Source organism: Arachis hypogaea, chromosome 20 (assembly GCF_003086295.3).
Source record: "Arachis hypogaea cultivar Tifrunner chromosome 20, arahy.Tifrunner.gnm2.J5K5, whole genome shotgun sequence".
NCBI lineage: Eukaryota > Viridiplantae > Streptophyta > Magnoliopsida > Fabales > Fabaceae > Arachis > Arachis hypogaea.
The window spans coordinates 87,245,163-87,258,440 of NC_092055.1; positions in this window are offsets into that span (position 1 = coordinate 87,245,163).

A 13,278-nucleotide genomic window follows, 5' to 3' on the forward strand; every position below is an offset into this window, starting at 1 on the left:
ACCTTAATCTATGGGGTGTAGAAACTCCACCGTAGAAAATACATAAGTGAAAAAGGTCTAGGGATGGCCGTGAGGCCAGCCTCCCAAATGTAACATAAAAGTGCCAAAAGATGATCAAAGATCAAAAGTGATCCGAAGATGTATAAAGGTAGTTTTTATGCTAAACTAGTTACCAGGGTTTACAGAAAATGAGTAACTAAGTGCAGGTAGTGCAGAAATCTACTTCTGGGGCCCACTTGGTATGTGCTTAGGCTGAGCATTGAAGCTTTCACGTGCATAGGCTGTTCTTGGAGTTAAACGCCAGCTTGGGTGCCAGTTTGGGCGTTTAACTCCAATTCTGGTGCCAGTTTGGGCATTTTACGCCAGGAAGTTTTAGGTTGGCTTTGAACACCAATTTGGGCCATCAAATCTCGGGCAAAGTATAGACTATTATATATTGCTGGAAAGTCCAAGATGTCTACTTTTCAACGCAATTGAGAGCGTAATAATTGGGTTTTTGTAGCTCCAGAAAATCCACTTCGAGTGCAGGAGGGTCAGAATCCAACAGCATCTACAGTCCTTTTTCATCCTCTGAACCAGATTTTTGCTCAGGTCCCTCAATTCCAGCCAGAAAATACCTGAAATCACAGAAAAACACACAAACTCATAGTAAACTCCAGAAATGTGATTTTTGAATAAAAACTAATAAAAATATAATAAAAAGTGACTAAAACATACTAAAAACTATGTAAATACAATGCCAAAAAGGGTATAAATTATCCGCTCATCACAACACCAAACTTAAATTGTTGCTTGTCCCTAAGCAACTAAAAACAAAATAGGATAAAAAGAAAAGAAAATACATTAAATCTCAAATATCAATGAAGCTCAGTTCCAATTAGATGAGCAGGGCTAGTGGCTTCTTACTTCTGAACAGTTTTGGAATCTCACTTTATCCTTTGAAGTTCAGAATGATTGGCATCCATAGAAACTCAAAATTCAGATAGTGTTATTGATTCTCCTAGTTCAGTATGTTGATTCTTGAACACATCTACTTTATGAGTCTTGGCCGTGACCCTAAGCATTTTGTTTTCCAGTATTACCACCGGATACATAAATGCCACAGACATTTAACTGGGTGAACCTTTTCAGATTGTGACTCAGCTTTGCTAGAGTCCCCAGTTAGAGGTGCCCAGAGCTCTTAAGCACACTCTTTTTGCTTTGTACCACGACTTTAACCGCTCAGTCTCAATCTTTTCACTTGACACCTTCACGCCACAAGCACATGGTTAGGGACAACTTGATTTAGCCGCTTAGGTCAGGATTTTATTCCTTTGGGCCCTCCTATCCATTAATGCTCAAAGTCTTGGATCTTTTTTACCCTTGCCTTTTGGTTTAAAGGGCTATTGGCTTTTTCTGCTTGCTTTTTCTTTTTCTTTCTTTTTCTTTATTTTTTTCGCCATTTTTTTTCATATTTTTTTCACAAGCTTTTGAATTTCACTGCTTTTTCTTGCTTCAAGAATTAATTTTATGATTTTTCAGATTATCAATAACATTTCTCTTTTTTCATTTTTCTTTCAAGAGCCAACAATTTTAACATTCATAAACAACAATATCAAAAATATGCACTGTTCAAGCGTTCATTCAGAAAAGAAAAAGTATTGCCAACACATCAAAATAATTAGATTATTTTCAAGATATAATTCGAAATTCATGTACCTCTTTTTCTTTTTCAGAAAATATTTTTTTTATTTAAGAAAGGTGAAGGATTCATAGGACATTCATAGCTTTAAGACATAGACACTAGACACTAATGATCATGTAATAAGGACACAAACATAGATAAAACATAAAGCATAGAAATTGAAAAATAGGAAAATAAGAACAAGAAAATTAAAGAACGGGTCCACCTTAAGGATGGCGGCTAGTTCTTCCTCTTGAAGATCTTATTGAGTGCTTGAGCTCCTCTATGTCTCTTCTTGCCTTTGTTGCTCCTCTCTCATGGACTTTTGGTCCTCTCTTATTTCATGGAGGATGATGGAGTGCTCTTGGTACTCCACTCTTAGTTGCTCCATGTTAGAACTCAAATCTCCTAAAGATGTGTTGAGTTGCTCCCAATAGTTGTGTGGAGGAAAGTGCAACCCTTGAGGCATCTTAGGGATTTCTTGATGAGGAATTTCCTCATGCTCTTGTTTAGGTCCATGAGTGGGCTCTCTTGTTTGCTCCATCCTCTTTTTAGTGATGGGCTTTTGAGATGAGTCTCTCCATCTCCCATGACTCAAAGGTGGAAGCAATTGCCTTCTCTTTCCTCTTTCTAGAGGTTTCTCTGGCCTTAGGTACCATTAATAGTTATGGAAAAATAAAAAGCAGAGCTTTTTCCACACCAAACTTAAAATGTTTGCTCGTCCTCGAGCAAAGGTAGAAAGAAATGCGGAGAAGAAGAAGAAATGGAGGAGATGGAGGGGTGTGATGAATTCGGCCAATGGGGGGGTAGGAATGTGTATGATGTGTAAAATTGAAGGTGGTGAGGAGGGGTATTTATAGGGTAAGAGAGAGAAGGAAGTCGTGTGTGAGGGGTTGGGTTTGGGAGGGAAATGGTTTGAATTTGAATGATGAGGTAGGTGGGGTTTTATGATAGATGGATGTGAGTGGTGAAGAGTTTATAGGGAAGAGGGTAGGATTTGATAGTGAATGGTGTTTGGGGAAGAGTGTTATGGAAATGTGTGAAAAGTAGAGAAGAAGAGGTGGGGTAGGTAGGGATCCTGTGGGGTCCACAGATCCTGAGGTGTCAAGGAATTCTGCTCCCTGTACCATTCTGGCATGTAAACGCCTTTTGTGTGCAAATTCTGGCGTTTAACACCAACTCTGCTACCTTTCTTGGCATTAAACGCTAGTCTGCTGCCCCTTTCTGGCGTTTAACGCCAGCCAGACACCCTTTTCTGGCGTTAAATGCCAGTTTGTCTACCATTTCCGGCGTCTAACGCCAGCCAGACGCCAGACACCCTTTTCTAGCGTTAACCGCCCAGAATGCTGCCAGACTGGGCATTAAACGCCCATTCTGCTATCCTTACTGGCGTTTAAATGCCAGTAAGCCTGTCCTCCAGGGTGTGCTATTTTTAATGTTGTTTTTTATTCCGCTTTAATTCTGCAGTTGTTTTTATGACTTCACATGATCATCTTCCTAAAGAAAACATAACACAACAATGGAAAACAAATAAATATAATTAAATAGCATTGGGTTGCCTCCCAATAAGCGCTTCTTTAATGTCAATAGCTTGATAGTGAGCTCTTAGAGAACTTCACAGATACTCAGAGCTTAATGATGGCCTCCCAACACCAAACTTAGAAGTTGAGTGTGGGGGCTCTGTTTGACTCTGTATTGAGAGAAGCTTTTCATGCTTCCTCTCCATGGTTATAGAAGAAGATCCTTGAGCCTTAAACACAAGGTAGTCCTCATTCAATTGAAGGACTAACTCTCCTCTGTCCACATTAATCACAGCTCTTGCTGTGGCTAGGAAGGGTCTTCCAAGGATAATGGATTCATCTTCATCCTTCCCAGTGTCTAGGATTATGAAATCAGCAGGGATGTACAGGCCTTCAACCTTCACTAAGACATCCTCTACAAGTCCATAAGCCTGTTTCCTTGATTTGCCTGCCAATTCTAGTGAGAATTTAGCAGCTTGTACCTCAAAGATCCCTTGTTTCTCCATTACAGAGAGTGGCATGAGGTTTATTCCTGACCCCAGGTCACACAGAGCCTTTTCAAAAGTCATAGTGCCTATGGTACAAGGTATTAAGAACTTTCCGGGATCTGGTTATTTCTGAGGTAATTTCAGTTGAACCAAAGCATTTAGTTCATTGATGAGCAATGGAGGTTCATCCTCCCAAGTCTCATTACAAAATAACTTGGCATTCAGCTTCATGATTACTCCTAGATACTGAGCAACTTGCTCTTCAACAATATCTTCATCCTCTTCAGAGGAAGAATACTCATCAGAGCACATGAATGGCAACAGTAAGTTCAGTGGAATCTCTATGGTCTCTGTATGAGCCTCAGATTCCTTTGGTTCCTCATTAGGGAACTCCTTAGTGGCCAGTGGACGTCCATTGAGGTCTTCCTCACTGGAATTCACTGCCTCTCCCTCCTCTACAGGTTCGACCATGTTGGACATATTGATGGCCTTGCACTCTCTCTTTGGGTTCTCTTCTGTATTGCTTGGGAGAGTACTAGGAGGGATTTCAATGACTCTTTTACTCAGCTAACCTACTTGTGCCTCTAAATTTCTAATGGAGGATCTTGTTTCAGTCATGAAACTGAGAGTGGTCTTAGATAGATCAGAGACTATGGCTGCTAAGTCAGAGAGGCTCTGCTTAGAATTCTCTGTCTGTTGCTGAGAAGATGATGGAAAAGGCTTGCTATTGCCAAACCTATTTCTCCCACCATTATTATTATTATTGAAGCCTTGATTAGGCTTCTGTTGATCCTTCCATGAGAAATTAGGATGATTCCTCCATGAATGATTATAAGTGTTTTCATTGGATTCTCCCATGTAATTCACCTCTTCCATTGCAGGATTCTCACGGTCATAAGCTTCTCCTTCAGAGGAGGCTTCTTTAGTACTACCTGATGCAGCTTGCATTTCAGTCAGACTCTGAGAAATCATATTGACTTGCTGAGTCAATATTTTATTCTGAGCTAATATGGCATTCAGAGTATCAATCTCAAGAACTTTTTTCTTCTGAGTCATCCCATTATTCACAGGATTTCATTCAGAAGTGTACATGAACTGGTTATTTGCAACCATCTCAATGAGTTCCTGGCTTCTGCAGGTGTTTTCTTCAGATGAAGAGATCCACCAGCAGAGTGGTCCAATGACATCTTGGACAATTCAGACAGACCATTATAGAATATACATAGGATGCTCCATTCTGAAAGCATGTCAGAAGGACACCTCTTGATCAATTGCTTGTATCTTTTCCAAGGTTTATAGAGGGATTCACCTTCATTCTGTCTGATGGTTTAGACTTCCACTCTAAGCTTGCTCAACTTTTGAGGTGGAAAGAACTTGGCCAAGAAAGCATTGACTAACTTTTCCCAAGAGTTCAAGCTTTCTTTAGGTTGTGAGTCCAACCATATCCAAGCTTTCTTTAGTTTTTCAAGACAAAAACTAAAAAATTTGAGCTCCCTTCCTTAAAAGATAACACAAATTTATGACATAAACAATAGAGCACTTGATTTGAGGAGGCAGGCGTAATTAGGTTGATAGTGAATAGTAGTTATGACTCTAGATTCTAATATGAAAAAAATATGTTAAAAAATAATAACAGAGGTTTATGAGAAAGCTAAGGTTTGAGAATGATAATAATTTTTAAAGATGAATAATGAAAAATATAAGAGTAACCATTGTTTTGTGCAAAGTAGAATATTAAAACTACATTTAACATAGTTGAAAAATAAGTTGGAAAACCTCAAATAAAAATTAAAAAATATTAAAACACATAAATATTTATACTGATATTCAATTAAAAAAGATACGAACACCGAAATAATTTCACTAATTTGGTTTAATTTTACATTCATCATAGTTTGAAGTTGGTTTAGTATATGATGGACTTGAATTGTTAAGTAAGAATATTAAGGATAATTTTAATGAATGAGTGATTTGGATGAATAGTTTGAGAAGAGAGTACAAAGACTACTGAAATTTAATATGTTTGTTAGTTAGTTACAATAAATTTTATGATGGCCTATTTATAGGCTTCACAAGTTGGTTCATTACAATTTTTAGATAATTCTAGTTCTTGGATATTATAGATATTTCTAAATATTATCTTCTTATATCTTTCTAGTTACTTGATTTATTTATTTATTTTCTAGAGTTCTCCATTATAATATCTAAATATTTATTTTTATGAAACAAGATTATGAGAATTCTAGAAAATTCCACAAATGTGTAGCATAATCAATACTCCTCTTTGATACACATATGTCTAACTCCAAGCATCTCTCGAAATAGTTCAAACTTTTATATTGGTAGTGCCTTGATAAAGATGTCAGCCAGTTGCTCATCTGTGTTGCAATATTCGATCTTTATCTTTTTCTCCAATATGGCTTCTCGTATAAAATGATACTTGATAGTTATATGCTTGGTCCTTCCATGATGGACTGGATTGTTTGCTATTGCTATTGCTGACTTGCTGTCACACAATATAGTTGTTGGTTCTTTTTGTTGTTCTCCTATGTCTTCGAATATTTTTCTTAGTCATATTGCTTGACTAGTAGCATTTGCGGCTGTAACATACTCAGCTTCAACAGATGATTGAGCCACAGATTCTTGTATATTTTATGCCCAAGATAATACTCCTAATCGTAGTGTAAATACATATCTAGAAGTGCTTTTCATGTCATCAATTGATCCTATCCAATCATTATCGGTATATCCAAGTAGTTTATATCTTCAATAGATTTATCATAAATGCCATAATCTTTTGTACCTTGTAGGTATCTTAAGATCCTTCTTGCAACTTTATAGTATTTATGACTTGCCTTTTGCATGAATCTTGACAATAGACTTGTTTCATACATGTCGGGTCTTGTGGTAGTTAGATAAAGGAGGCTTCCAATAAGACTTATGTATTACGAAGCATCTGCCTCTCCAGATCTATCTTCTTTTTGTAATTTCTCATTATGGACTAGAGGAGTAGATACTACTTTGCAATTATTCATCTTCAATCTTTACAGCAAATTTTGAGTGTATTTTTTTTGCGAGATGAAATTTTTGTCTTCATTTTGGTTTACCTCAATGCCAAGAAAATAGTGCATCAATCCTAAGTCAATCATCTCAAATGTCTTCTTCATTTCTTCTCTGAATCTTTGGTCATGGTCTCATTGTTTTCTGTATAGATAAGATCGTCCACGTACAAGGAAACTATAAGAGTGTTTGAATTACCTTGTGTCTAGATGTAGAGTGTAGGCTCACTTTTACTCCTCCTAAATTCATGATCATAGTAGAGTGTAGGCTCACATTTCTGGGCTTTACTATGAGTTTGTGTATTTTTCTACGATTTCAGGTAATTTCTGGCTGAAATTGAGGGACTTGAGCAAAAATCAGATTCAGAGGCTGAAGAAGGACTGTAGATGCTATTGGATTCTGACATCCCTGCACTCAAAGTGGATTTTCTGGAGCTACAGGAGTCCAAATGGCGTGCTCTGAATTGCGTTGGAAAGTAGACATCCAGGGCTTTCCAACAATATATAATAGTCCATACTTTGTCCGAGTTTAGATGACGCAAACTGGCGTTCAACGCCAGCTTTCTGCCCTATTCTGGAGTTAAACGCCAGAAACAGGTTGCAAAGCAGAGTTAAATGCCAAAAACAGGTTACAAACTGGCGTTCAACTCCAAGGAAGACCTCTACACGTGAAAGCTTCAATGCTCAGCCCAAGCACACACCAAGTGGGCGCAGAAGTGGATTTCTGCATCATTTACTTATTTCTGTAAACCCTACTAACTAGTTTAGTATAAATAGGACTTTTTACTATTGTAATTGAAATCTTATTTGGGGGATCATCTTTTGATCATTTTTAAATCTCTAGACCTCCATGGGAGGCTGGCCACTCGGCCATGTCTACCCTATTTTCACTTATGTATTTTCAACGGTAGAGTTTCTACACACCATAGATTAAGGTGTGGAGCTCTGCTGTTCCTCATGAATTAATGCAAAGTACTATTGTTTTTCTATTCAACTCAAGCCTATTTCTTCTCTAAGATATTCATTCGCACACAAGAACATGATGAATGTGATGATTATGTGACGCTCATCACCATTCTCACTTATGAATGCGTGCCTGACAAACACTTCCGTTCTACATGAAAGCAAGCTTGAATTCATATCTCTTAGCCTCCTGATCGTGAGATCAGAGTCTTCGTGGTATAGGCTAGAATTATTGGCGGCCATTCTTGAGATCCGGAAAGTCTAAACCTTGTCTGTGGTATTCCGAGTAGGATCTGGGAAGGGATGGCTGTGATGAGCTTCAAACTCGCGAGTGCTGGGCGTAGTGACATACGCAAAAGGATTACTGAATCCTATTCCAGTATGATCGAGAACCGATAGATGATTAGCCGTGCGGTGACAGCGCATTTTGGACCATTTTCACTGAGAGGACAGGATGTAGCCATTGACAACGGTGATGCCCTACATACAGCTTGCCATGGAAAGGAGTATGAAGGATTGGATGAAAGCAGTAGGAAAGAGGAGTTTCAAAAGGAACTAAGCATCTCTATACGCTTATCTGAAATTCTCACCAATGAATTACATAAGTATCTCTATCTTTATTTTACGTTTTATTTATATTTTAATTATTAAAACTCTATAACCATTTGAATCCGCCTGACTGAGATTTACAAGGTGACCATAGCTTGCTTCAAGCCGACAATCTCCATAGGATCGACCTTTACTCACGTAAGGTTTATTACTTGGACTACCCAGTGCACTTGCTGGTTAGTTGTGCGAAGTTGCGACACAGAACTAAAATTATGAACGTGCGTTCCAAGTTTTTGGCGCCGTTACCAAGGAATGAACGATCACGATTTTGTGCACCAAGTTTTTGGCGCCGTTGCCGGGGATTGTTCGAGTTTGGACAACTGACGGTTCATCTTGTTGCTCATATTAGGTAATTTTATTTTTAAGCTTTTTATTTTTATTTTTTATTTCTATTTTCGAAAAATTTTCCAAAAAAAAAATTATTTCTATGAAATAAATAAATTATTCTATAGCTTCAGAATTTTTAAGAATGAATTCTAGAGTTTCATGATGATTTGTTGAAGTCTGGCTGGCTGTGAAGCCATGTCTAATTCTTTTGGACCGAGGTTTCAACTTATCATCACAAAGAGTCCTTGGACTCCCGTCGTATCAGCTGTTGTATGCCTGATTTGTATGCTAAAGCTTGGCTGGCCATTGGCCATGTCTAGTGTTTTGGACCGAAGCTTTCATTGAAAGCTTGGCTGGCTAGTAAGCCATGTCTAATTCCTAAACTGGAGGTTTAGACTAACATTGCATGATTCCTGGAATTCTCATTAGAAATTTTGAAATCCTTAATTTTCTTTTTCCAATTAATTTTTGAAAAATCCAAAAAAATTAATAAAATCATAAAACCAAAAATATTTTATGTTTCTTGTTTGAGTCTACTGGCAATTTTTAAGTTTTTTGTCAATTGCATCTTTTTAATTTCATTAAAATTTTCGAAAACTCATGCATGGTGTTCTTCATAATCTTCAAGTTGTTCTTGATGATTTGCTTTGTTTGATCTTTGCATTTTTATGTTTGGTGTCTTTTCTTATTTTTCATATGCATTTTCAATTTGTTAGTGTCTAAAGTTTGAAAATTTTTAAGTTTGGTGTCTTGCATGTTTTTCTTTCTTAAAATTTTTTTTTTCAAAAATAAGTTCTTGGTGTTCATCTTGACATTCAAAGTGTTCTTGGTGTTCATCTTGACATTCAAAGTGTTCTTGCATGCATAATGTGTTTTGATTCATAATTTTCATGTGTTTGAGTCTTTTTGATGTTTTTCTATCTCCTCATTAAAAATTCAAAAATAAAAAAAAATATCTTTTCCTTTTTCTCTCATAAATTTTCGAAAATTTGATTTGATTTAGTCAAAAAAATTTTAAAAATCTAGTTGTTTCTTATGAGTCAAGTCAAATTTTCAATTTAAAAATTCTATCTTTTTTCAAATCTTTTTCAAAAATCAAATCTTTTTCATTTTTTCTTTCATATTTTCGAAAAGTTCAAATTGATTTTCAAAAATCTTTTTCTTATTTTGTTTCATAATTTCAAAATTTTTACTAACAATTAATGTGATTGATTCAAAAATTTTAAAGTTTGTTGCTTGCCTATTAAGAAAGGTTCAATCTTTAAAGTTTAGAATCATATCTTTTTAGTTTCTTGTTAGTCAAGTAATCAACTTTAAATTTTCAAAATCAAATCTTTTTAAATTTCTTTTTCAAATCTTTTTCAAAATAAATTTCAATCACATCTTTTTCAAAATCAATTTCAAAATCTTTTCTAACTTCTTTTCTAACCTCTTATCTTTTCAAATTGATTTTCAAATCTTTTTCAAATTAATCCTATCTTTTTGTTTGATTCTTATCTTTTTCAAAACTACCTAACTAATTCTCTCTCTCTTATTTTCAAAAACCCCTCCCCTCTTTTTCAAAATTCCTTTTTAATTAACTATTTGTTTTAAATTTTAATTTGATTTAATTTTATTTCTCTTTTTAATTTTTGAATTTTAACTTTAATTTTAAATTAAAAACAAAAATATTTTTATTTTATTTTATTTTCAAATTCTCTCCCCCTCATCTCTTTCTAATTATTTTATTTATCTACTAACACTTCTCTTCTTCTTAAAAATTCGAACCCTCTCCCTCTTTCTGTGTTCGAATTCTTTTTCTTCTCTTCTACTCACATAAAGGAACCTCTCTACTGTGGCAAAGAGTATCCCTATTATTTTCTGTTCCCTTCTTTTTCATATGAGTAGGAGCAAGGACAAGAACATTATTGTTGAAGCTGATCCAGAACCTGAAAGGACTCTAAAGAGGAAGCTAAGAGAAGTTAAAACACAACACTCTGAAGAGGACTTTACTGAAATTTTTGAAAAAAAAAAGTAGACATGGCCGAAAATAATAATAATGGTGGAGATGCAAGGAAGATGCTTGGTGACTTTACTGCACCAAATTCCAACTTACATGGAAGAAGCATCTCAATCCCTGCCATTGGAGCAAACAATTTTGAGCTAAAACCTCAATTAGTTTCTCTGATGCAACAGAATTGCAAGTTTCATGGACTTTCATCAGAAGATTCTTTTCAGTTCTTAACTGAATTCTTGTAGATCTGTGACACTGTTAAGACCAATGGGATTGATCCCGAGGTCTACAGGCTTATGCTTTTCCCGTTTGCTGTAAGAGACAGAGCTAGAATATGGTTGGACTCTCAACCTAAAGATAGCCTGAACTCTTGGGATAAGCTGGTCACGGCTTTCTTAACCCTTCAAACAAAAAGAAAGTGAATCCCTCTATGAAGCTTGGGAGAGATACAAGCAATTGACCAAAAAGTGTCCTTCTGACATGCTTTCAGAATGGACCATCCTGGATATATTCTATGATGGTCTGTCTGAATTATCAAAGATGTCATTAGACCATTCTGCAGGTAGATCCATTCACCTAAAGAAAATACCTGCAAAAGCTCAGGAACTCATTGACATGGTTGTAAATAACCAGTTCATGTACACTTCTGAAAGGAATCCTGTGAGTAATGGGACGCCTCAGAGGAAGGGAGTTCTTGAAATTGATACTCTGAATGCCATATTGGCTCAGAATAAAATATTAACTCAGCAAGTCAATATGATTTCTCAGAGTGTGAATGGATTGCAAGCTGCATCCAACAGTACTCAAGAGGCATCTTCTGAAGAAGAAGCTTATGATCCTAAGAACCCTGCAATAGCAGAGGTGAATTACATGGGGGAACCCTATGGAAACACCTATAATCCCTCATGGAGAAATCATCCAAATTTCTTATGGAAGGATCAACAAAAGCCTCAACAAGGCTTTAATAATGGTGGAAGAAATAGGTTTAGCAATAGCAAGCCTTTTCCATCATCCACTCACCAACAGACAGAGAATTCTAAGCAGAATTCATCTAGCTTAGCAAATATAGTCTCTGATCTATCTAAGGCCACTCTAAGTTTCATGAATGAAACAAGGTCCTCCATTAGAAATTTGGAGGCACAAGTGGACCAGCTGAGTAAAAGAGTCACTGAAACCCCTCCTAGTACTCTCCCAAGCAATACAGAAGAGAATCCAAAAAGAGAGTGCAAGGCCATTACCTTGCTTGGTGTGGCTGAACCCAAAGAGGAGGTGGAGGACGTGAATCCTAGTGAGGAAGACCTCCTGGGATGTTTACTGACCAATAAGGAGTTTCCCTTTGAGGAACCAAAGGAATCTGAGGCTCATCTAGAGACCATAAAGATTCCATTGAACCTCCTTCTGCCCTTCATGAGCTCTGATGAGTATTCTTCCTCTGAAGAGGATGAAGACATTACTGAAGAGCAAGTTGCTAAATACCTTGGTGCAATCATGAAGCTGAATGCCAAATTATTTGGTAATGAGACTTGGAAAGATGAACCTCCCTTGCTCACCAATGAACTAAATGCATTGGATAGGCAGAAATTACCTCAAAAGGAACAGGATCCTGGTAAATTCTTAATACCTTGTACCATAGGCACCATGACCTTTGAGAAGGCTCTGTGTGACCTGGGGTCAGGCATTAACCTTATGCCACTCTCTGTAATGGAGAAACTTTGGATCTTTGAGGTGCAAGTTACAAGAATCTCACTAGAGATGGTAGATAAATCAAGAAAACAGGCTTATGGACTAGTAGAGGACGTGTTAGTAAAGGTTGAAGGCCTTTACATCCATGTTGATTTCATAATCCTAGACACTGGGAAGGATGAGGATGAATCCATCATCCCTGGAAGACCCTTCCTAGCCACAACAAGAGTTGTGATTGATGTGGACAGAGGAGAGTTGGTCCTTCAACTGAATGAGGACTACCTTGTATTTAAGACTCAAGGATCTCCTTCTGTAACCATGGAAAGGAAGCATGAAAAGCTTCTCTCACTGTAGAGTCAACCAAAGCCCCACAGTCAAACTCTAAGTTTGGTGTTGGGAGGTTCCAACAATACTCTGAATATCTGTGAGGCTCCATGAGAGCTCACTGTCAAGCTATTGACATTAAAGAAATGCTTGTTGGGAGGCAACCCAATGTTATTTAATTATATCTATTTTATTTTTATTGTTATTTCGTGTTCTATTAGGTTGATGATCATGTGAAGTCACAAGAACAACTGAAAAATTAAAAAACAGAATCAAAAACAGCAGAAGAAACAGCACACCCTGGAGGAAGAGCACTCTGGCGTTTAAACGCCAGAAACAAGCATCTGTCTGGCGTTTAACGCCAGAAACAAGCATCTGTCTGGCGTTTAACGCCAGAAACAAGCACCAAGCTGGCGTTTAACGCCAGAAACAAGCATTAACCTGGTGTTAAACGCCAGAAACAGGCTACATTTGGGCGTTTAACACCAAAAACAGGCAGCAGTCTGGCGTTAAACGCCAGTATTGCATACAAAGGGCATTTTTACACGCCTAATTGGAGCAGGGATGTTAAGTCCTTGACCCCACTGGATTTGTGGATCCCACAGGATCTCCACAGGATCTGTGGACCCCACAGGATCCCCACCTACCC